Raw genomic sequence first — 23,001 nt, forward strand, 5'->3', positions numbered from 1 at the left:
GACAAGCAGCTGTGACCCTAGTTGGCACAGTGCCTTGTACCCGGCAGGCACTTGATACGTTTTCCAGAACTGAGTGAGGGGGATCTGTTTCATGGCTTTTCAGTTGTCATACATTTGCTTTGAAAAGGCAGCTGTGGCAACGCCTGCTAACTGTCCCCCGACAGCTATTCTCTCCTTATTAATAACAGAACCACTGCTTTTTAGCTAAGCATGCGGCCACTCATAATAAGGTCTACGTTTCCCAGATTACTTTGCAATTAGGCGTGACCATGTGACCAAGTTCTGGCCAAGGGGATATGAGTAGAAGGGTTCTATGCAACTTTAGGAAGGGTTTTTTTTTTTTTCAATTTATTTTATTCAAGTGTAGTTGATTTACAATGTTGTGTTAATTTCTGCTGTACAGCAAAGTGATTCAGTTATACATACATTCTTTTTCATATTCTTTTCCATTATGGCTTATCACAGGATATTGAATATAGTTCCCTGTGCTATACGGTAGGACCTTGTTTATCTAGGGAATGGTTTTTAAAAAGAGGGAGTGTACCCTTCTGCTCTCTCTCCTTCCTGCTGGCTGGAATGCTGGTGTGATGGCTGGAGCTCAAGCAGCTAAATTTATTCATGAGAAGGAAGCCATGTGCCAAGGATGGCAGAGCCATGAAACAGAGAGAGCCTGGGGCAGCTTATCTTACATCATGGGGCACCATAATTATCCTGGACTCACAATCTTCAGAGTTTGCTATCTAAACTTACATAATAGACTATAATTTTCTTTTTTTCCTACTACTTGCTAATTCTATCTGGTCCAGTACCCCTTCTCTCCCATGTCATAAAAAGTCACATCATATCTCTTATGACAAGTTGATGCCTGGGCACGTCAGCCTAGGAAAACTGTGGTCTCAATCCAGAGACCTAACTTGTAGCTGCTTCCACATCTGCCCATAAAGACCGGACACCTGGAGGATGGTGGATTCCCCTAGACAGGCAAGGAGCCCTCACTGGCCCATAACTCAGCCCCATGATGCCTGTTCCAATACCAGCCTCTTAGGAATCTCCATCTAACCTGGGCTTTGCCCGGCCCACAGAGGGCCTCTCTGTGAGCAGAGAGACTGAGACCAGGAGCAGAACCCCAGTTCCCAAGACATCAGGATTCTCGAGAAGCTCTCCTCTGCCCTCACTCAGGCATCCGCATCTTCCCCTCCCAGGCCCTGACACATCCTGGGAAGATATTTCTATGGAGAGGCAGCTGAACAGAGTTCTGAGTCAGACCCAAGTTCAAGCCCCAACTCTGCCACTTACTAGGTGTGTGACTTTACCTCTTGGCCTCGGGTTCCGCATTATAACCTGGGATGCAGAGTTGTACCCAACCCACTAACCTGACAGTGCCGGCACAGAACAAGCACTAAGACTATAATTATCATCATCATTTTTAGTACCATCAATAAAGGGGGCTGAATCCTGGGTCCCAGCCAGGCTGGTGACCTGGACGCCTGGTTAGTAGCCATGCCAAGCTTCTTCAGGGGTCCTCAGGGAACAGGCTGTCTTCGGCTCTGGCCACTGAACCCCTGCTCTCACTGCGTCTTGCTGTAAAGGGCTTCTCTGGCAGCCACTGGGGCAGGAAACAATGATTGCAGTGCCTAGGTCAAGGCCTGTGGGCCAAGCCACAGTGACCACCGGCCCTCCTTGGGGCTCCCCTCACCCCCAGGAGCTGCCTTCCTGATGCAGAAATGATCTGGAATCTCCCACCCACCACTCCTGGGAGCCAGCACCCCAGAGCCAACATGGGGTGTGCTGGGCCACCAGTACACACACTAGTATATGGCCAGCACGGCAGAACTCAATGGTCTTCAACTGCAACCACAATGGACCAGGTGACTTATGGACCACCTCGTGTCACGCACCTGTTTCTGTTTGGGGATCTGCTTCTCCCCCACTCTCCAGTCATGGGGTTGGGGATCCACCCCCAGGTAATGGGGTGTGTCACATGACCCCATTAAGCCAATCACAGCACTGGGCACCTGGCCATAGTGATTGGCTCAGAGATGGGCATGTGACTCAAGTCAAACCACTATGGCCTAATCTCAGGTAAGCCTGGGGCTTTAGCGTGAGCAACTGGAAGAGAAGGTCAGTCCTTTCCTGCAGGATGTTAATCTGAGACAGGGGCTGAGGCCACCAGAGAACAAAGCTGACTTTTGGTGAAGAGCAGAACAAGAGATGAAGAGAAAAATGAACAGTGATGACGTCATTTGAGATTCTGAATCCAAACATGCCTGGGACTCATAGATACAGAAACCAAAAGTAGTGTGGACAGGGATAAAGGGAGGGGCAAGTCAAGATATATGCGCTACTATGTATAAAATAAATAAGCAACAAGGATATATTTATAGAACAGGGAATTACAGCCATTATTTGTAATAACTTTTAATAGAGTATAATCTGTAAAAACACTGAATCACTATGCTGTACACCTGAACCTACTATAATATTGTAAATCAGTTATACATCAATTAAAAAAAAAGTTGGTGAAAATAAAAGAAACAAAAACCAAAGCTCAGTGTAGTGCCCGAGACAGTTTGAATCCTGGCTACCCAGCTAGGAGCCTGAAACAACAGACTCCATGTGGCAGGCTGGGACTTCCTTGAGTCTCTACCTGCACGGCGCCTGGCACTGAGCAGGGCTCATAAAGTGCTAATCAGATACCTTTCCAGGCTGAGTTTCATTAATTTGCTGCCGGTGGGGAGGGTAACAAGGTGTGACATCAGGAGTTACTAAGTCAAGCCTCCAGCTAAGAGTTCAGGTCAGTGACTTATTAACATATATACCCCCAGGATGTGGGGGTGCTCATGAATAAACATTTATTAAAACTATTTCAAGAAATAATACAGTTCATGTCAGAGAAAAAGGACTGATTTACAGATGTCCCCACCCAAGAACCAGTCCCCATTCACAAGCAAGTTCTCACTTCCCTGCCCCTGCACCCTAAGGACACTCTTTCTGGCATGCCTCTCCCACCTGCTGCCAAACCCCTCTGTTCCCTTCAAAATCCAGCTCAAATTTTTACCCCCTCCGGAAAGGCTTCTCTGGGTGGTTTCCAGTCTGTAAAACAGGGGACAGCTAACCCCTGGAATTGGTAGTGAGATCAAGCCCAAGAGGCCTGACAGGGAACTGTCCTCAAAAGCACCAGCTGCTATTACGCTCTGACCATACCCCACTCCCCAATTCCTAAGTCACTTCCCTCCTCCCAGGCCCTCCGTAAGCATTTCCATCATACCCAGAGACCCAACAGTCTATGTCACGGGCAGAATAATGCCGCTCCATAGATGCCCACGTCGTAATTCCCAAAGCCTGTGAACATGTTCCCTTATGTGGCAAAAGCGACTTTGCAGGTGTGATTAAGGATCTTGAAATGGGACAGTATCCTCGATTATCCAGTGAGTCCTTATAAAAAGGAGGCAGGAGGGTCAGAGTCAGAGGAGGAGATGTGACAATGGAAGCAGGGGTCATAGAGAAATTTTGAAGATGCTATGCAGCTGGCCTGGAAGATGGAGGAAGGGGCCACGAGCTAAGGAATGCAGGTGGCCTACAGAAACTGGAAAAGCATGGCAACAGATTTTCCCTACAGCCTTCAGAAAGAACATGGCCCTGCTGACACCTTGGCTTTTGAACTTCTCATCTCCAGTACCATAAGAAAAGAAATTTGTGTTGTTTTAAGCCACTAAGTCTGTGGTAATTTGTTACAGTGGCAGTAGGAAACAAATAGAGTCCAGAACAGTGGGGTAATTTTGCCCCCTCAGGGGACACTTGGCAATGTCTGGAGACACCGTTCGTTGTCACACCTCTGGGAGTGCAACCAGCATCTAGTGGGTAGAGGCCAGGGATGCTGCCAGCATCCTACAATGCACAGCACAGCACCCCATGACAAAGAACTGTCCAGCCAAACTGTCAGTAGTGCTGAGAAACCCTGTTCTAGAATGACTCTGGTGGATTCCAAGGAGACTTCCCCCAATCCACCCTCCCTCATCTCCTCTTTAAAAACACATCCCCACGCATACCAGAGACAGAGGAATTAGCTTACTCGCTGATGAGAACAGCAACCCGCAGCTGGACCCAGAGAGACAAGTCAACATTGACTGCTAAAGCTCATCGTTGCCATTCACTGTCCTTCATTCATATAAAGCTGTTAAGGTGCAAAGGCTACTTTACTGTTTTAAAAATCAGAAAAATACATCTTAGAATACAAAGCACAATAATATAATTACAGCTTCAACTGACAAAATGCACAAGAGGGCTTGAATTTTACGTTTTAATCGTTTGCACCCTTCTCATGTTCCCAGGATACTCTGTCCTCCTGGTGGGTCAGATCAGAGAGACAGTGTGGTTCACTTCTCAGGGCAACTCTGTGTTTATACAGCCTCTTGGTGGCCAGACCACGTGAGCGTCTGGAACAAAAGGGGCCGTGTCTTAGTCCTTCTAGCTACCAGCCCAGAGCACAATGCCTGGCACACACTAGGTTCCCTGTAAACGCAGGCTGCGTGAATGAATAACTGAACAAAAGTGGGCAATTTCTGCGGGTATAATGAGCACTGTAGGCATGGAGGAATGGAGGGACTATCGGGTTAGAATTACAAGGCATCTGGGGGTTACTTAGCCCAGAGACGCAGCTGAGATCCCGAGTGGGAAAGCCTGGGTCATGGGGAGGCCCTCAAAAAGCAGCCAAGACCAGGATCGGGCCCAACAAGTCTTTTGGGATGAACAGATCTGTGTTCAAGTCCCGGCTCTGCCACTAGCTGAGTGATGTTGGGCAAATTACCTAACCTCTCTGAACCTCAGTTTCCTCATCTATAAAATTCACTCATCCACCAAAGTGGAGCAGAGTGAGCAAGGCGAAGAAGAGGTGAGAGAACTGGTCTGTGGCACAGAAGCCAACTGTCCACTATGGATCTGTTCTCCCCTGCCCAAATCCTTTTGCATCTAGGTGGGGCCATGCGACTACATTTGAGCCAATGGGATGTGGACAGAAGTAACCTGCACTGCTTTCAGGCCCTCCCATCCCCAAGGCCCATTTTCCATGACCTGGTCAGCCTCCCCTCCCCTGCAATCCGGCCCTGAGACATGTAGCCCAGAACAGATTCATGGCATTTCAGCACCACTTATAAAGCTCTTGCTCCATCACTCCTCTCAGCTCCTTGGAGGACAAGCGTTGCCTCCTCCCTTGGCTCGCCCACACTGTGCCATCTGCTTGGCACATGCTCTAGCCTGCTCTCCCTACCTGTCCCCTGGCCAACTCTGCTCATCCCTCAGGTCTCAGGTTAGATAGATGTCACCTCCTCTAGGAAGCCTCCCCTGAACCCCAGGAGGTACGCACCACTGGCTCCATCCTACAGATGAGGAAACTGAGGAACAGAGAAGTTAAGTGACTTGCCCCAAATCACATGGCTAGAAGGTGGGGGAGGTGGGTCTGAAGCCAGTGCAGGTCTATCCAGGGCTTCACTCAGCCATCACTTGCTAAACCACTTTTTTTGGGGTTTTTTTTTTTTGCAGTACGCGGGCCTCTCACTGCCGTGGCCTCTCCCATTGCGGAGCACAGGCTCCGGACGCGCAGGCTCAGCAACCATGGCTCACGGGCCCAGGCGCTCCGCAACATGTGGGATCCTCCCAGACCGGGGCACGAACCCGTGTCCCCTGCATCGGCAGGCGGACTCTCAACCACTGCGCCACCAGGGAAGCCCTGCTAAACCACTTTTAAAGTGTGATCCTTGGACCACTAGCAGCAGGAGCAGCCTCACCTGAAAACTTGTCACAGGTGCAAATTCTGGGGCCTCACTCCAGTCCTGCTAAAGAAAACTGTGGGGGTGGGCCCAGCAAGCCATGGTTAAACAAGCCCTCCAGGTGGTACCAATGTCACTAAAGTTCAAGAACCAATGGCGGAGAGAACGTTCTCCAGCTGAGCCTCCTGCCTTTCAGCCACAGCCTGTGGGGTCCTTGCCAGGTCCAGAAAGCATCACAGCTGGAGAACGGAACAATGGCCGCCCTCTGACTTTCCAGCCCTCTGAAATGCTTCTCTGGGTGTTCCACAGCCCTGGGACTTTGGGGACCCAGAGAATGTCATCTTCTACTTCGTCATCAGCCTGTTAGTGACTCACTCCTTCCTTCATTTGAAGCCTTCTTCTTGTGCCCATCAGCCTTGCCTGCAAGAGTTTAATCCAAGCTACTTTTATCCTGTGGTGGTCACTATAACCACTTTCTTCTAGAACATTCTCAGTTCACGGGGATTAAGTCTGCAGTTTCTTGGTCAGCAAAACTGATCTCCCCAACACAGAAATGTTTATTTTTTAATCAGTCCAGCCAGCCACTATTACTTTGAATGCAGTCCCGATCATCAACTTTTCCTGTATCAGCTTTAGGAACAGGGCCAGAAAGAGTAAATCCTAGAGAATGAGCTTGAACAAATCCAAGTTTCTGCTGGTGACCCTCAGCTTTCTTCCACGCTGCTCTCAGTGTCCTGGCAACTGGATGCCAATCCTGCCAAAGACTGGACAAGACTTCTTTGGGGAATCTGACCAGTGTGAGAAAAAAGGCCTAAAGATACCCTTCGCCTGTGGAACAGCCCAGTTAGATCACCCTGAGGGGAAGGCCACAGCCAGCCAGCCTCTTTCATACCCAAAGACCTTCCGAAGAGCTTCCTGGAGCCCCATACTCTTCAGTGGACTGCCACAGACCACCAGAGAGGGGGAAAGGAGAGGCTCTGCTCCACAGTCATTCAGAGGCCCAGGCTCCTTCCAGGTTGTGGCTCTGCCCTTCTCCAGGCCCTCAGAGTCCTCTCAACTCTGCTGGTAAATGAGGAAAGTGGGGAGGTTTTTAGGGTCCAAGCTTGACGGGGGCACACACTCTCTCTGCTCACATTCCATCAGCCAAAACTCAGTCATGTGGCCCACCAAACTGTAAGGGAGCCCAGGAAATATATCCAGGTGATACCCCAAGAAGAAGAGGACATGGGTGACCAACAGCCACCACATAATTCATTAAAAATGTTTTAAAATCATATCAGTGATATATCCTTAGTAGTCGGCCAGAAAGTACTGTTCTGTCACCAAAAGCGCACACACACACACACACACACACACACACACACACACTACCCACCCACCACAAATCACAGAACATACACAAGTGATCATATGTAAACTGAAACTATTTCAAGGGATGGTCAGGCCCTGACTTCCTGCTTCCCCGCCCCCTGCAAAAGATAAGAACTTGGGATCCCAGCCGACACACCCTCTTTAAGAACAGGAGAGGGAGGATGGCAATCTCCACCATGTTACATCTAATTTCCCATCATCAAGCAGCTTTATTGTATTTGCTGAATAAATGCATCGACCGAACAATGACCGTAAGGCGCTGTGGAGGCCACAGAGAAGGATGACGCCTGCCAAACTCTATCTCCTAAACCCTACCTCCTACCACTGGCATCCTTTCCATCACCTCCTCCAGGAAGCCTTCTCCAATAACCCTCCGTCCCCCCCACCCCCCACCCCCGAGTGGGCATTATCAGCTCCACCTGCTTGCTCCGTAGTCCCAAACTTAGTCCATCTTGCTTATTAGTATCTGCCGGTAGACCACTCTGGATCTGTCTCCTCCTCTGTAAAATCAGAGGGGTAGACAATTTCCTGGCTGAGCTGCCCTAAGGCAGGCAGCTTCCAGGGCCGAGGACCCAGAAGTCAGGCTCCCATAGAGCGTCCCCACAAGGCAGACGGAGCAGCGCCCCCCTGCCAGCAGCCCATCTGTCTCACGCGGGGCGCAGCTGGGCCGCTTTCCCGCAATCCCCCAGGCGGGTGCGGCGAATCTAGGCCGGGACTCACCCGGTAGGCCCCAGCCCCGCCACACGCATATTAACGCCCGGCCCCTTGGCGCACAGGTCCACGGAGCCTGCCAACACCCGAACTCCTGCAGTCAACAATGCAGCAAGGGCGCGTCTACACGGTCCTCGAGGTTCCCGGAACTTGGGCCTCTCGTTCAGGGGCCGGGGTGGGGGATGCCGGCCCTGCAGGGGAAGAAAGGCAGCGCTGCCCCCACCCTCTGCGGGCCTCCAGGAGCCGCGGGCGGAGGCCCCAAGCTGCCTCTCCCCGACCGTCACGTGCCAAGTATTTTACCAATAGACACTGCCGATATTCGCCACGACTCCCCCATTTTACAGAAGCAAACACTGAAACCCGAGGAGCTTAACCCCCACGCTCTCCTTCCGCCTGCGGCCCCACTTTTAAGCCCCAGACTCTCCGCGCTCCGGGCGCCGGCTGCACCGGGGAGCACAGGCTTGCAGCGCCGGATCCCGGCCCCCCAGGCCAACCGCCGCCCTACCTACCTGTCTCGGGCGGAGAGGCACGGCAGCCGCTGCCCACGGCCGCGAGGATCCAGAGGAGCTGGCAGAGGCTCGAGGCCCGGTGCTCCAGGGTGCAGGGCGGGCGGGCCCCCCGAGAGTGCCGGGGAGCGGCGAGCGGGGAGCGCGGGCTGGCGCTCCGGGGAGGCAGGGGCGGCCGCCGGAACGATCCCGGGGCGCGAGGGGCGCACGGAGCCGCTAGAACGATTCCGGGGCGCTGGGGGCGCGTTCCAAGGGCAAGAGCGCCGGCGACCGTCGGCTGGCCTGGGGCAGCTGCAGCGCGCGGCGTTCGGACGGCGTATCCGGACACTCGCCGAGCTGGGGCTGTGGCTGGGGCAGGAGACTGCGGGCAGGGGCGGAGCCGCGGGCGGGCGTAAGCCCGGCGCGGCGCTCACGTGGCCGCGGGCAATGACTATCACCGCTCCTGCAGCCGCCGCTTGGATCTCCCGGCGCTGCGTCTGCGACTCCCCAGCCGGCTGAATACACAGCGTCCGGATCTAACGCGTGGGGCCGGCCTGGCACCTACCAGCGAAGGGGGCGCCCTCCCAGCGGGTAATTTAAAAGGGGGCAGCTAACCCGTCCCTCCCCCACCGCACCTTCCCATTCTCCCTCCGATGCCCGCCTAGTTCCTGTATTCGAGTCCTTTCCAAAATCAGTAGTGATCGGATCTCATTGTACGTCTCTATGCATAACCTTGCAATATTTTTATCAGAAATTGCTTTTTTTTTTCCCTCCGGATTTCTGCTTTGTGAAAACAGGCACTTATGACTGTGGCAATTCTTATTTGTGTAATACGTTGCTGTATTCCTAACTCAGCGCACAGCCTGGCACATAGTAAGCGCTTTAATAAATACCTGTAAAATGAATGACTAAATATGGAAGGTATAAAGAAGAAAAGGAAATAAAACTAATGATAACTACTGTGAACATGTTCATAGTATATTCTTCCAGATATTTTTTCTAGTGAAATTTTAAAAATTTCACAACTCTTATTTTAGAAATAAAAGTAAGGGACTTACCTGGCAGTCAGTGCGGTGTGGCCAAAAAATAAATAAATAAAAGATATAAGTAATAACAGTAATATTTATCAAGCTATTTATCGCATTCCATCTTCACACCAACGCTAGTACTGCTACTTCGCAGATCATAAAACTGAGGCTTATAGAGATACGCTTGCCCAGAAGATTTACAAGGTGGCTTCTTCCTCTTGGCAAAGGGCATCTATCCATATTACAGGGCTCCTGCTGGTTTGGGGTCTGCTGAGTCACTCTGTGTAGTAAAAAAGGGGAGAGGAATTTGAAGGACCCCCGCAGGTGAGAGGAGTGCAGGAGCCAGGCAGGGGCTGCCAGGGCCTGTGGGAAGGATGAGGAAAGGAAAGGCTTCCAGTAGGGCGATGTCTAGTGGGGGCTGTTTAAATAGTTCGTGGTGGGGTTTGTGACCTAACCACTTACCTCTGCCCCAAAGAGTTCTTCAGTCAAAGCCTCCTTGGACTGGAATGGTGTATGTGACCAAGTTCTCCCATGGAACTGGAGGGAGGGCTGAGTGTCCAGGTGAGCCCCAGGCAAACACAGAGAAACAGGTGTGTGCAGGCAGGCCAGAGACAGACACGGTTATCTGGGTATGCATATGGGAATACATACATTTTTCCTAACAAGAGTGGACTCATCTATTTCTCCTTTCTACTCAACACTAGGTTGTAAACATGTTGACCACCCCTGTGGTCAAGGGCAACCTGTCACTTGTAATGCCTTCTTTGATGAGCCTTTTTGGGGTTGTGGTAAAAGCTGATATTTACGGGGCATTTATTTTGTGTCAGGTACTGTGGTAACTGCTTTACAGACATTATCTCTTTTAATTCTCATCCCAACCCTCTTACTCTCCTCACTTCATACACAGAAAGAAGGAGGCCGGTTAAGTGACTCTCCCAAGTTTACGTAGTAAGTTGCAGAATTTGACCCAGGTCTAGGTATATACTGACCCCTTTAATGTCCTGTCTATAAGCCTTGCCTCTTCAGTTTTTGTGGCCCCTAAAAATTCAGATCCCGTTGGGAGAGTGAAGTCCTTCAGCTTACCAGCTGCAACGGCCCCTGCAGGGAGAAGGTTCAAGTTTATGAGGCTTGGGGAGTGGGTGACATTCAGGCAGCATCTCATAAGGTGGTGAGGGGAATGAAAAAAAAGAAATAGTCCTGAAACCCATCATTGAGTGTTTTAACTTTTTGGCCTCTGTACTACAAGTTTCAGAAAATATCAATACAAGATCTAGAAGATATAATCATTTTGGTTTGAAGTATTGGCTCCTTTAGTCACCTTGAGAAAACTCCTCTGGCTTTTGGCAAAAAACAAAATTGCACCTGAAATTTTGACCGTGGGAAAGTTGGGCAAGGACAAAGAGTCTGAGCTAGTCTGTCCAAGCCCAAAGCCAGACAAAAAAAAAAACAAAAACGACTGTTCTACTTATAGCTCTGTGACCCTGCGCAAGTTATTTAGCTTCTCTTTTCCTCTTTAATCTCTTCCGTGCATAAGCATCTTGATTTGTCTTCAAGGAGCCAGTCCACCCTATTCTCAGTTCATGAAAACTGCCCTCCACACTCTTCCTGCTCTAAGATTGGACATATGATTAGACCTGGCCAATCAGCATATTCCATCCCTTTTGCCCCATTCATTGGTGCTGGGATGAGTATGTAACCAAAGCCAAGCCAATGAGATACTAATCTGGTTCTTTTATAGAAACCATTTAAAAAGAGAATCTCTTGGAAGCAACCTAAATGTCTATCAGCAGATGAATGGATAAAGAAGATGTGGTATACATATATACATATATGTGTGTGTGTGTGTGTGTGTGTATATATATATATATATATATATAATGGAATATTACTCAGCCATAAAAAATAATGAAATAACACCATTTGCAGTAATATGGATGGACCTAGAGATTATAATACTAAGTGGAGTAAGTCAGACAAAGACAAACATCATATGATATCACTTATATGTGGAATGTAAAAAGAAATGATAGAAATGAACTTATTTACAAAACAAATATACTCACAGACATAGAAAACAAACTTAAGGTTACCAAAGGGGAAAGGGGGGGAAGGGAAAAATTAGGAATTTGGGATTAGAAGATACACACTACTATATATAAAATAGATAAACAGCAAGGACCTACTGTATAGCACACAGAACTCTATTCAGCATCTTGTAATAACCTATAATGGAAAAGAATCAGAAAAATAATATATATGTATATGTATAACTGAATCACTTTGTGTGCACTTTCTGTAACAGTTGTGTTAGTTTCGGGTGTGCAGCAAAGATGTATATATATATTCTTTCTCACATTCTTTTCCATTTTAATATTTACAAAATATAGAGAGCTCTTATAACTCAAATAATAAAAAGATAACTCAATTTCAAAATGGGCTAAAGATTTGAACAGACAGTTCTCCAAAGAAGATATATAAATGGCCAATAAGCACATGAAAAGATACTCAACATTATTAGTCATTAGAAAAATGCAAATCAAAACTACATCCACTAGGATGGCTATGATCAAAAGTCAGATAATAACAAGTATTGGCAAGAGTGTGGAGAAATTGGAACACTCATACACTGCAAGCAGGAATGGAAAATGGAAAACAGTTTGGTGGTTTCTCAAAAACTTAAACATGGGGTTACCATACAACCTAGCAATCCCACTCCCAGGTATATATCCAAGAGAAATGAAAACATGTCTGCACAAAAACATATGCACAAATGTTCATAGCAGCATTATTCATCATAGGTAAAAGGTGAAAAAAAACCAAATATCCATCAACTGATAAATGGATAATTAAAATGTGTTATACCCATACAATGGAATATTACTCAGCAATAAAAAGGAATGAGGCACTGATAAATGCTAAAACATGGATAAACCTTAAAAACAGTATGTTAAGTGAAAGGAGCCAGACACAAAAGGCAGCAGATTATATGATTTCATTTATATGAAATGTCCAGAATAGGGAAATCCTTAGAGACAGAAAGTAGATTAGTGGTGGCCCACAGCTAGGAAGGGAGTTTGGGGGTAATGGAGAGTGACTACTAAAGGTATGGTATTCCTTTTTTGGGGGATGAAGATATTCTAAAATTGATTGTGAGGAGGGCTGCACAATTCTGTGAAGATACTAAAAAACAATGAACTATACACTTTAAAGGGGTGTCTTGTATGGTATGTGAATTAAATCACGATAAAGCTGTTACCCTCAGAAGAGGGCTCCTGGTATCCTCACGGTGCTTCAGGGTGTGGCAGCAGAAGAGAGGTCACCAGGAATGGTACTCTAGCCCAGTCTAGGTATGTGGCCGCTCCCAGCTTCAAGGGATGGGTGCAATCCTTCCGCGGGCTCAGAGAGGGTTGGGGAACTGCTCTAGACACATATGCCATGGGAGTGAAATGCTTCTCAAGTGCTACCTGCTCAGATTCCCTGTCCACAGGAAGCCGTGTCCATGGGAGTTTAAGGCAGTTTTAGGTTCACAGCAGAGTTGAGTGGAAGGTTTGGCGATTTCCCATATCCTTCCTGCCTCCACACAAGAACAGCCTCCCCCATGACCAACATCTCCCACCAGAGTAGTGCGTGTGTTACAATTAACAAACCTACACTGACACATCATAATCACCTAGAGTCCACAGTTTATATTAAAGTTCACTCTTGGGCTTCCCTGGTGGCGCAGTGGTTGAGAGTCCGCCTGCCGATACAGTGGACACGGGTTCGTGCCCCGGTCCAGGAGGATCCCACATGCCGCGGAGCGGCTAGGCCCGTGAGCCATGGCCGCTGAGGCTGCGCATCCAGAGCCTGTGCTCCGCAACGGGAGAGGCCACAACAGTGAGAGGCCCGCGTACAGCAAAAAAAAAAAAAAAAAAAAAATTCACTCTTGGTGGTGTACATTCTGTGGGTTTGACCTAACTTATAATAATATGCATCAACGGTTACAGTAACATGCACAGCAGTCCCACTACCCTAAAAATCCTGTGTTTCACCTATTCATCCGCTGCATCCCCCTCGATCCCTGGGAACCACAGTGGGATGTTTTTAAGCAGAAGCTTTAAAAGAAGTCCTTGTATGGGAACGTGTGTATGTGTATAGCTGATTCACTTTTTTATAGAGCAGAAACTAACACATTATTGTAAAGCAATTATACTGCAATAAAGATGTTTAAAAAAAAAAAAGTCCTTGAAAGTCCTCCTTGGCTTCCTGGCTCAGGAGGTCCAGGGCCTACTGGGCACAAAGCCATCACAGGGCCATTCAATGACCCACCTGTAGCTACAGAAAGACTCACAGAAGCAATGAAATGACCACTCTTCTGTCTTTTGGATAGTGTCTTTCTTCCTTCTCTTGCACAAGGCAAACCCCAGGATTAGGGTGGGGTATGTGTGGGCCTCTAGTTGCCCCTACGTCTGCATAGGGAAAGATCTGGAAGGATACAGCTAAACTGTTACTCATTATAATGAATTGTGGGATTCAGCTGTGAAGGAGGAAGGTGGTGAGGAAGAGAACTTCCCTTTAACTTTATACAGAAGGTTTGACATTTGAAAAAAAAATTTACAATGAGCAGGCATTACATTGTATTTCAAATCTAAAAAGACAAAGAAGCACCTTCCTTTACCAAAGTGTTGACAGAGCTTAACTGGGTGGAGAAATTAAAGGTGATTTTATTCTCTTATTTGTGCTTTTCTTTCTTAGCTTGGAGTTTCAACAAGGAACATGTATTTATTATTTTAGCAAAAGTTATTTTTAACTGTTACTTAAAAAGAAAAGAACAAAAACTAAACAGAGCCTAGTTGCCCTGGTTTCTGTAGCCTCCCCACCCTTGCCTGCCTGGGCCTAGGTTTTGCATAGGAACTGCCCTCCCAGCCTCAACCTTAAGGAATAAATCACCAGGAAAGCCGAGTCAGCACTACTGCAGAAGTCTGCAGGGAGACAGGCCTGCTCACTGGAGCAGACGAGCTCATAGCCTTACTGCCACTGGATTTTTGTTCTGGTGAAGCACCTTTGTCATGCAAGTTCTGAGCAGCTCTGCTTCTCCCGAAAGACCTGATTTTTGCCTGATCTGGCCTAGTAGGTGTTGGATAAATGTTTACTTGAATTAAATTATTAGAAATAGAGAGAGTTGGGAGGGGAAGGGTCACATTAGAGTTCAAGCTCGTACTGCTCGTCACACGATAGGCCAATAAATTGAGAGACGAGGTATTGGGGCAAGGAATAGCAACTTTATTTGGAAAGCCAGCAGAGTGAGAAGGTGGTAGACTGCTGTCCCAAAGAACCATCTTCCCCATGTTACAACTCAGGCTTTTATATTAAAAGGGGAGGAGGTGTGGTTAGTTGCTGTAAACTTCTTGGTGCTGGAATCCTTTGTTCTCGCAGCTGTCCACATAGGTCAGGTCACCATGTTCCTGTAAACCTCCAACAAGACAAATGTTCTTTTCTGTTCTGCAACTTTTTCTCTCTATAAGAACGGAAAAGCGGAAAAGCGTTAAGTTTAAAGGTCAGAGCCTTGAGAAGGGGGTATCCTGTATGTTTCAGACTACAGGCAACAATCTTTCACAAAAGGTGCAGAGCCAGCATGACTAAGCACAGGCAACAGAGCACAAAGGTTAGAGCTAAAGGAATAGATTCAGCATGGAGTCAGGTTTGTTCTTCTCTGTTATAGTTGCTGTTAACAAATGATGCAAACTACTGGAGAATGCTTTGACTCATTTGTGGGGGAATGACTCAAAGAGATCTCTGCTTCCTTCTTGTGGCCGCAGGGGGTGATATCTCAGAAGAGCTGAATACAATTAATTCTCGGTGGCAGAAAATGGAAGTTTGTTATGTATTTATTGATATGCATTTGCTCTGAATTTACTGCATTTTGTTTTTATTTTATTTTTTTTACAAGGAAAACCACCATTTTGGTTCCCAAGTTTTATTCAAGAACTCACACAACATATTCCAGATAACCGAGTTTTAATCATCTTCATCCTTTTCTTCATCTTGATTAATCTGGAAGTAACGCAATTCGTAACTCTCTTTGCTGTTAGCAACTACGCGTAACCAATCATGTAGATTACTCTTCAAATATTTTTTGGTGAGGTATTTCGAATACCTTTTGGAAAAAGGCACCTCAGAGGTTACAGTAATCTTGTTTTTGCTTCTTTCGGTTGTTACAACACTCCACCAAGATTCCCAGCTTTTCCATTCATTTTGATTCTCTCCTGAAGAAACTGTTCAAAATTGGCAGCATCTATGATTCCATCTTCTATAGGGTGGGTACAGTCAAGGGTAAAATTCGGGACCTGCTTTTATTTTGCTCCCCTTCGCCACAAACTTTTTCACGGGCGCCATGGAGGCAGCGAAGGCAGAAAGGGTTACTGCATTTTAAAACATACTGAAATAGTCTACATAGAAGAACACTGGGTTTTGGGAGGCTAGGGAATCCTGGCTCTGCCTGGGGGTAGCTAACACAAGTTACTTTGCCAGTCTGAACCTCAGTTTCCCCCTCTGTAAAAAGTAGATACGAGTGATGATTGAGGGAGCCTACATAAGGCAAGGATCTGTAAAAACGTTCAATGATTTTCCTTCCTGGACCCATGATTTTTACATCGCGGTGGCAGGGGCCGGCCATGGGGCCACCCGAGGCTGCAGGGGTTCCCTGAAGTAGGGCTAGAGAGTCCAAACAAGATGGGGACTCGGCCGTCTCTGCGCAAACCCGGCGGGACCCGCAGCCCAGCCAGGAGCAAGCGGCAGCGAGACACTGCCCCCACGTGGCCGTAGGCAGTATGCCACGCTCGTGGAAAATCAAATGCAAACATACATGACGAGTGAATATTAATATTAACAATTGGGAACTTCGTTTTCCTTTTTAATGCTGCGTCCCAACTGAACTTACTACTGCCGATTACAAGAGCACTTTGACTCCAAAGCCCAGGAGGAAGCCGGGGGTTAATACGCTGTAACTGGCGCGTGAAGCGTCAGGCTGATATCGGGCATGCGTAAACCGATGAGGGTGGGGCTTAGAGAACATGAGGCGCCGCGTCACTAGACTAATATAGTATGAACGGAAAATATTGCCACTGGGCGGTAGCGTGGCCGAGTGGTCTAAGGCGCTGGATTTAGGCTCCAGTCATTTCGATGGCGTGGGTTCGAATCCCACCGCTGCCACACCTTCAGGGGTCTCACTTTTCCATCCTTTAATTTCCATATCCTCTTCCAATTACTCTTCACTTTTTCTGCCTTCTGACGTTTTTTTTTTTTCCCCCACAGTAGAAAATCCTCAGAGGGATCCTTCATTTCATTCACTTTCTCCTTACACAGGAATTTCAACCTGTAAAAGTTATTTCTTCCAGTTCAGCCTCTTTTTTTTTTTAATGGAATGGGGAAGGGAGGGGAAAAGAAGGAAACTGCAGGACAATCCACCTCACTCCCTAGCCTACTACACAAACCCACCAATCCCGCTACCTTAAAAAACGGAAACAAAAACGTCTCCCTATTTCCATGGGAAAGCATCCTGAGATACCTTGAAAAGCTCTCAACAGTCTGTCTGCGCCTTTAATTTAATGCTTCAAGGCCTGAGTCCACTGGGAGTAGGCCCCTTTACCTCCCAAGGACAAAGATTAGGTGGAGGTGATTTTAATCAAGACGTCAGTTAGGAAGGGTCCCTTTCTGGCCCGTTCTGTGTCAGCAGAGAGCTCAGGCTGACTCCATAAATCACTGTTGGTAGAAACTGTGTCAGGTGACTTTATGGAGGGTCTGGGGTATCAGGAGCCCTGCCCCCCACCAGGTGTATCAGCCTTGAGGTCCCAGCTTCATTGATCCACTTCCTGCTTGTTTATTTACTCATTCAACAACCATTTATGAAGGGCCTACTATGTGCCAGAAATCAAGATCAACCTGAGGCTACAGAGCAAAACAGGAGGCATGTTTTGGGCCTCACAGAGTTCACAGCCACTGTAATTTCTTTAATTAGACCTATGAGGAGTGTCATGCAGAATGCAGAAGCCAACCCAGGGACAACGGAACAAGTGACTTTTAGCTTGGACTTGAAATTGAGAGATTAGCTAGTGAAGGTGGGAGAGGGGAGTTCCAGGAAGAGGGAACAGCATGTGGAATATCCTAGAGGCAAAGGAGAGCCTGGTGGGTCTGAGATGCTGGGAAGGTAATTCAGGGCAGCTGGACAGAGAGCAGCTGGACATGGCTAGAGATGAGACTGAAGTGTTAGGCAAGCAGGGCCATGAATGCCAAGTTAAGGCTTTGAACTTGGCCCTGAGGGCATGCGAAACCATGGAAAGGTTTTAAGCCGGAGGGTGGCATGTTCCAATTTTGGATGTTGCCTCTGGCAGTAGGAATAGGAGGTTCCATTCAAAGCCTACTGTAGTTGTCTAGGACAAAGGAGAGTGGCTTGTACCATGGTTGTGACAGTGTGTTGCACAGGGAGACATTTTGGAGGTGGATCTGACAGAACTCAATGACAAAGACATAAAAAAGAAGAACACATCGAAAGCGATGACCAGGTTTTGGGCTTGAGCCACTGGATGGCTGGCAGTGCCTCTTGTCTCCCTAGGAGGGAACACGGGATGAAGAGGACGTTTGTGGAAAAGATGATTTCACTCTGATCCACACTGAGTCTGAGATTTAGGACATGGGGTTGAGTAGATTGGACATAGAATTCTGGAGGCCAAGAGAACACTCTGAGTAATTGATACAGATTTGGGAGGCACTGGAGACTGAGGTCATGGGAATGGATGAACTTGCCCAGGAAGAGCATGCAGAGGAAGTAGAGGGACCAAAATGGAGTCCTGAGGACCATCATCCTAAAGGGAATGCAATGGAAAAGAAGCCAGTGAAGGAGATAAAGAAGGACTGGAGACACAAGTGGAAGACAGGTGTGTTGTCATATAGATTGTTGTCAAGAAGATTATGGCAAGAAGGAGGGAGTAGCCAACTATGCAGAAGAGACTTGGCAGAATAATGACTGAAAAATATTCTTTGGTTTTATGATTTGTGGACAAGGTCATTGATGACCTTGATTAAAGCCATTTTGGTGTGAGTTGAAGAGAAGAAATGGAAACATAAGTGTGGACATCTCATCATGAAATTTGATGAGTGATGGTAGCAGTAGCGGGAGGGGGAATGGGGAGTCAAGAGAAATTTTTTTTTTTTTTTTGGCGATACGCAGGCCTCTCACTGTTGTGGCCTCTCCCGTTGCGGAGCACAGGCTCCGGACGCGCAGGCTCAGCGGCCATGGCTCACGGGCCCAGCCGCTCTGCGGCACGTGGCATCTTCCCGGACCGGGTCACAAACTCGTGTCTCCTGCATCGGCAGGCGGACTCTCAACCACTGTGCCACCAGGGAAGCCCAAGAGAAACATTTTTAAGATGAGAGAGACCAGATGATGTTTTAGACGCCTGGCATTGGGTCTACAAAGGGGAATAACTCCATCACCCATAATGGAAAGTTTATGAATTCGCCTTAATGGTCCATCCTGATTGGCTATTTCACTTTGAGCTGCCCACAGTAATGACTCTGTTTTCTGCGTTTATAATGCTTCTGCTTAGTGTCTCCAAGAAAGCTAGGACCGCTTCCTACTTGCTGTCTCAAAATTAGAACTCTCCCTAACACTATACACAAAAATAAACTCAAAACAGATTAAAGACCTAAATGTAAGGCCGCATACTATAAAACCCTTAGAGGAAAACATAGGCAGGACACTCTCTGACATAAATTGCAGCAAGATCTTTTTTAATCCACCTCCTAGAGTAATGAAAATAAAAATAAACAAATGGGAACTAATTAAACTTAGAAGCCTTTGCACAGCAAAGGAAACCACAAACAAGACGAAAAGACAACCTACAGAATGCGAGAAAATATTTGCAAATGAAACAACTGACAAGGGATTAATTTCCAAAATATAAAAACAGCTCACGCAGCTCAATATCAAAAAAACAAACAACCCAATCAAAAAATGGGCAGAAGATCTAAATAGACATTTCTCCAAAGAAGACATACAGATGGCCAAAAAGCACATGAAAAGATGCTTAACATCACTCATTATTAGAGAAATGCAAATCAAAACTACAGTGAGCTATCACCTCACACCAGTCAGAATGGCCATCATCAAAAAATCTACAAACAATGAATGCTGGAGAGGGTGTGGAGAAAAGGGAACCCTCCTGCACTGTTGGTGGGAATGTAAATTGGTACAGCCACTATGGAGAACAGTATGGAGGTTCCTTAAAAAACTAAAAATAAGGGCTTCCGTGGTGGCGCAGTGGTTGAGAGTCCGCCTGCCGATACAGGGCACACGGGTTCGTGCCCCGGTCCGGGAAGATCCCACATATCGTGGAGCAGCTGGGCCCGTGAGCCATGGCCGTGGAGCCTGTGCGTCCGGAGCCTGTGCTCTGCAACGGGAGAGGCCACAACAGTGAGAGGCCCGCGTACCGCAAAAAAACAAAAACAAAAACAAAAACAAACCTAAAAATAGAGCTACCATATGATCCAGCAATCCCACTCCTGGCCATATATCTGGAGAAAACCTTAATTTGAAAAGATACACGCACCCCAGTGTTCATTGCAGCACAATTTACAATAGCCAGGACATGGAAGCAACCTAAATGTCCATAGACAGAGGAATGGATAAAGAAGATATGGTACATATATGCAATTGAATATTACTCAGTCATAAAAAAGAATGAAATAATGCCATTTGCAGCAACATGGATAGACCTAGAGATTGTCATACTGAGTGAAGTAAGTCAGACAAAGACAAATATCATATGCTATCACTAATATGTGGAATCTAAAAAATGTACACATGAACTTACTGGAGTTTTCACGGCTGTAGAAAACAAACTTACAGTTACCAGGAGGGAAAGGGCGGGGATAAATTGGGAGATTGGGATTGACATATACACACTACTATATATAAAATGGATAACTAATAAGGACCTATGTATAACACAGGCAACTACTCAATACTCTGTAATGACCTATATAGGAAAAGAATCTAAAAAAGCATGGATATACGTATATGTATAACTGATTCACTTTGCTGTACACCTGAAACTAACACATCACTGTAAATCAACTATTTCCAATAAACATTTAAAATAAAATATCTATGAGAAGGTATACAAGAAAAAAAAAAAGAACCTCACGGAGGGTGGGTTATCTGGGCAGCCTCTAAAACCCTCATGGGCACTCGGTTCCTCTGCTGGGTGGAAGTGCTACCTCGTTTCCCATTGGGTGAAGACACTTGAGCGGAAGGAAGCTTTCTGGCATAGTGACCCATGCTAGCTCCATGCCCAGGGTTTAGACAGTCTACTTTCAGGGGAAGAGATGACTTAGAGAAATCCAGAAAACAAAGAAATCGGTTTTGCTTTTGGGTTTCACAAGCTGAGGTTCGGCAGTAGACAAAAGATCTAGAAGATTATGTGAACAGTGAAAACCTGTTTTCCCTGCCCTAAGGACAGATGTCTCAGGACTGGTAGCGAAAGTCAGAGGAGAAGGTGAGTTTACATGCAAGCATGTTACTGAGAAGAAAGAAAGCCCCAAATGGCCTGACGTTTGTGGATCTGAGACTGAGAAAGATCCCAGAGCTCAACCCAAGCCCTGACGTGGCTAAGGTGCAGAAAAGCAGAAATAACCATGTGTCGTGTTTAGGCCAATGGGCCTTGGGCAGGTCCTCCAAATTACCTGGCCTGTAGAGAAGTGACCCCCACCCTCCTCTACTCTTTGAAGTTAGGCAACCCCAGTTTCCTTATTTATAAAATAAGAATAATAAGCTCTATGTAAGGGTGGGCCTGAGAATTAAGTACGAGCATACAGATGCAAGCTCTTTCAAACTGTCAAGCATTAAACATAAAGGATAAAGCATAAACAAAGCATAAAGGATTATTACTGAGCTTTTAAAAATTATATACACACATGCAAATTCAACAGAGCAAACAGGAGCACACATTTTTGAACTGCTTCACGAACCTTCTTAATTGTTCAGCAGAGGACATACTGCTGATGCCCACGCCGGGCGATGGCCACGTTGGCCCTAACACATTTGCTCCCCCCGACCCCGTCACAGATTTCTTTAGGCTTGTGATGGTTTTCTTCTCTGCTAGGATCCATAGTTTTATCAGCCAATTCCACGTGTGCATATTAGGATATATATACAGATGTATTTACACACTAATATTTTGGTATTCACAATTGATACCAAGATGATAGGGAGGCACTGTTTCCGTGGAGAGCAGCGCTGGATTAAGAAATTTTGTGGTTTAAACATTAAAGATTATGGTGATCACTACTGGCCCCCTCATTAACAAATTGAAGCGATAGTAAAACAAAAAATATGACCAACTAATTTCTAATAATTCCCATTATTACTATATTGGTACTTTTTAGAGAGATCCAATTTTTTTAAAGGTTTTTTTTTGAGACTTAATTGACATGTAACATTACATTAGTTTCAGCTGTACAACATAATTATTTGCCATATATATATATTGTGAAATGATCACAATGTCTAGTTAAATGCCATCACCACACAGAGTTCCAATTATTTTTCTTGTGATGAAAACGTAAGATCTACTCTCAGCAACGCTCTTTTATACAATACTGTATTATTAACTATAGTTACCAGGCCGTACATTTCACTCCCATAATTTATTTACTTTATAACTAACTGGAAGTTTGTATCTTTTGACCACCCTAAAAATTTTTTTTTAATTTTCCTTTTTCGATGTCCCTTCTGGTATTGAAGTCTGTGCTTACTGAGTCATCCCCAGACTCATGCACCGGAAACCCAAAAAGGCCAAGTTGGGCTGGGCAGAAGCCTGGGTCTCAGGTGTCCTTCCAACCCCGTCTATCAACACACAGGGAGACCTGCATGAGTGAGCGAACCCAAAACATAAGCATAGCGGCTGATCGAACCCAGTGCTCCTAGAAGGGGTCTAATCCAAGATCCCGAGACGATCTCAGGACAAGCACAGAGAAGCTCGGGCAGCGAGGAGGGTCCGTGTCCCTAGAGAGGTAGCAGCAGCCAGCGAAAACTTGCAAACGTCAGCCCAGCTGCACGAGCGGCTGCAGCTAGGCCCCTAGGAGTGGAGCCAGACGGGAGGGGATGGGGCTAAGGCTGAATCACAAACAGGAGAGGAGAGGGACCGACCAAGAGGGATGAGCAAGTCTAGTTACCAAAGGAGAAACCAAGGCGAGGATTCAGGCGTTCGGCTAGAGCCAGAAACGGGGCGGACCAGAGCAGGGGAGAACGCGGGGGCGGGCCAGGCCTGGGCAGGGGCGGGGAGAAGGCCTGGAAGGCGGAGCAGGCTGTGAAGATAGGACCTTCTCGTAGGCATCCCGGCCAGGTCAGAGGGAGACCAAGGCCGGAGGGAGGGGAAGGGGCGTGGTCAGGGCTCAAGAGGCGGGGCAGGGGCACGTCGAAACCCAGAGGGCGGGACAGGGGCGGGGTTAGAACGCCGGAATATCCAAGCGGAAGACCTGCTAGGCAGATCCAAGCCCAGAGGGTGGGGCAGGGACAAGCCCAGGACTCAAGGGAGCGCCCAAGTCCGCAGGGCGGAGCAGGGTCTGGTTCAAGTCCTGAAGGCGAAGCAGGGGCAGGGACAG

The 23,001-nt window shown here is 47.1% G+C and overlaps 1 protein-coding gene and 1 pseudogene across 2 annotated transcripts in view; both read right to left on the reverse strand.

Moving 5' to 3' along the window:
- EEF2K (eukaryotic elongation factor 2 kinase) overlaps positions 1-8,526 on the reverse strand; it is a 63,030-nt gene extending 54,504 nt beyond the window's left edge. Inside the window, exon 1 of the mRNA XM_082671494.1 lies at positions 8,357-8,526. The gene's annotated coding sequence lies outside the window, so the exon portion shown is untranslated. The remainder of the gene's footprint in view (positions 1-8,356) is intronic.
- A 6,756-nt stretch (positions 8,527-15,282) lies between these two features.
- On the reverse strand, positions 15,283-15,735 carry LOC309832209 (large ribosomal subunit protein eL22-like; annotated as a pseudogene). The gene has a single exon. The product of its transcript is annotated as a large ribosomal subunit protein eL22-like (transcript).
- Between the last annotated feature and the right edge of the window lie 7,266 nt (positions 15,736-23,001).

This window comes from Grampus griseus (assembly GCF_964374135.1).
Source record: "Grampus griseus genome assembly, chromosome: 14".
Lineage (NCBI taxonomy): Eukaryota > Metazoa > Chordata > Mammalia > Artiodactyla > Delphinidae > Grampus > Grampus griseus.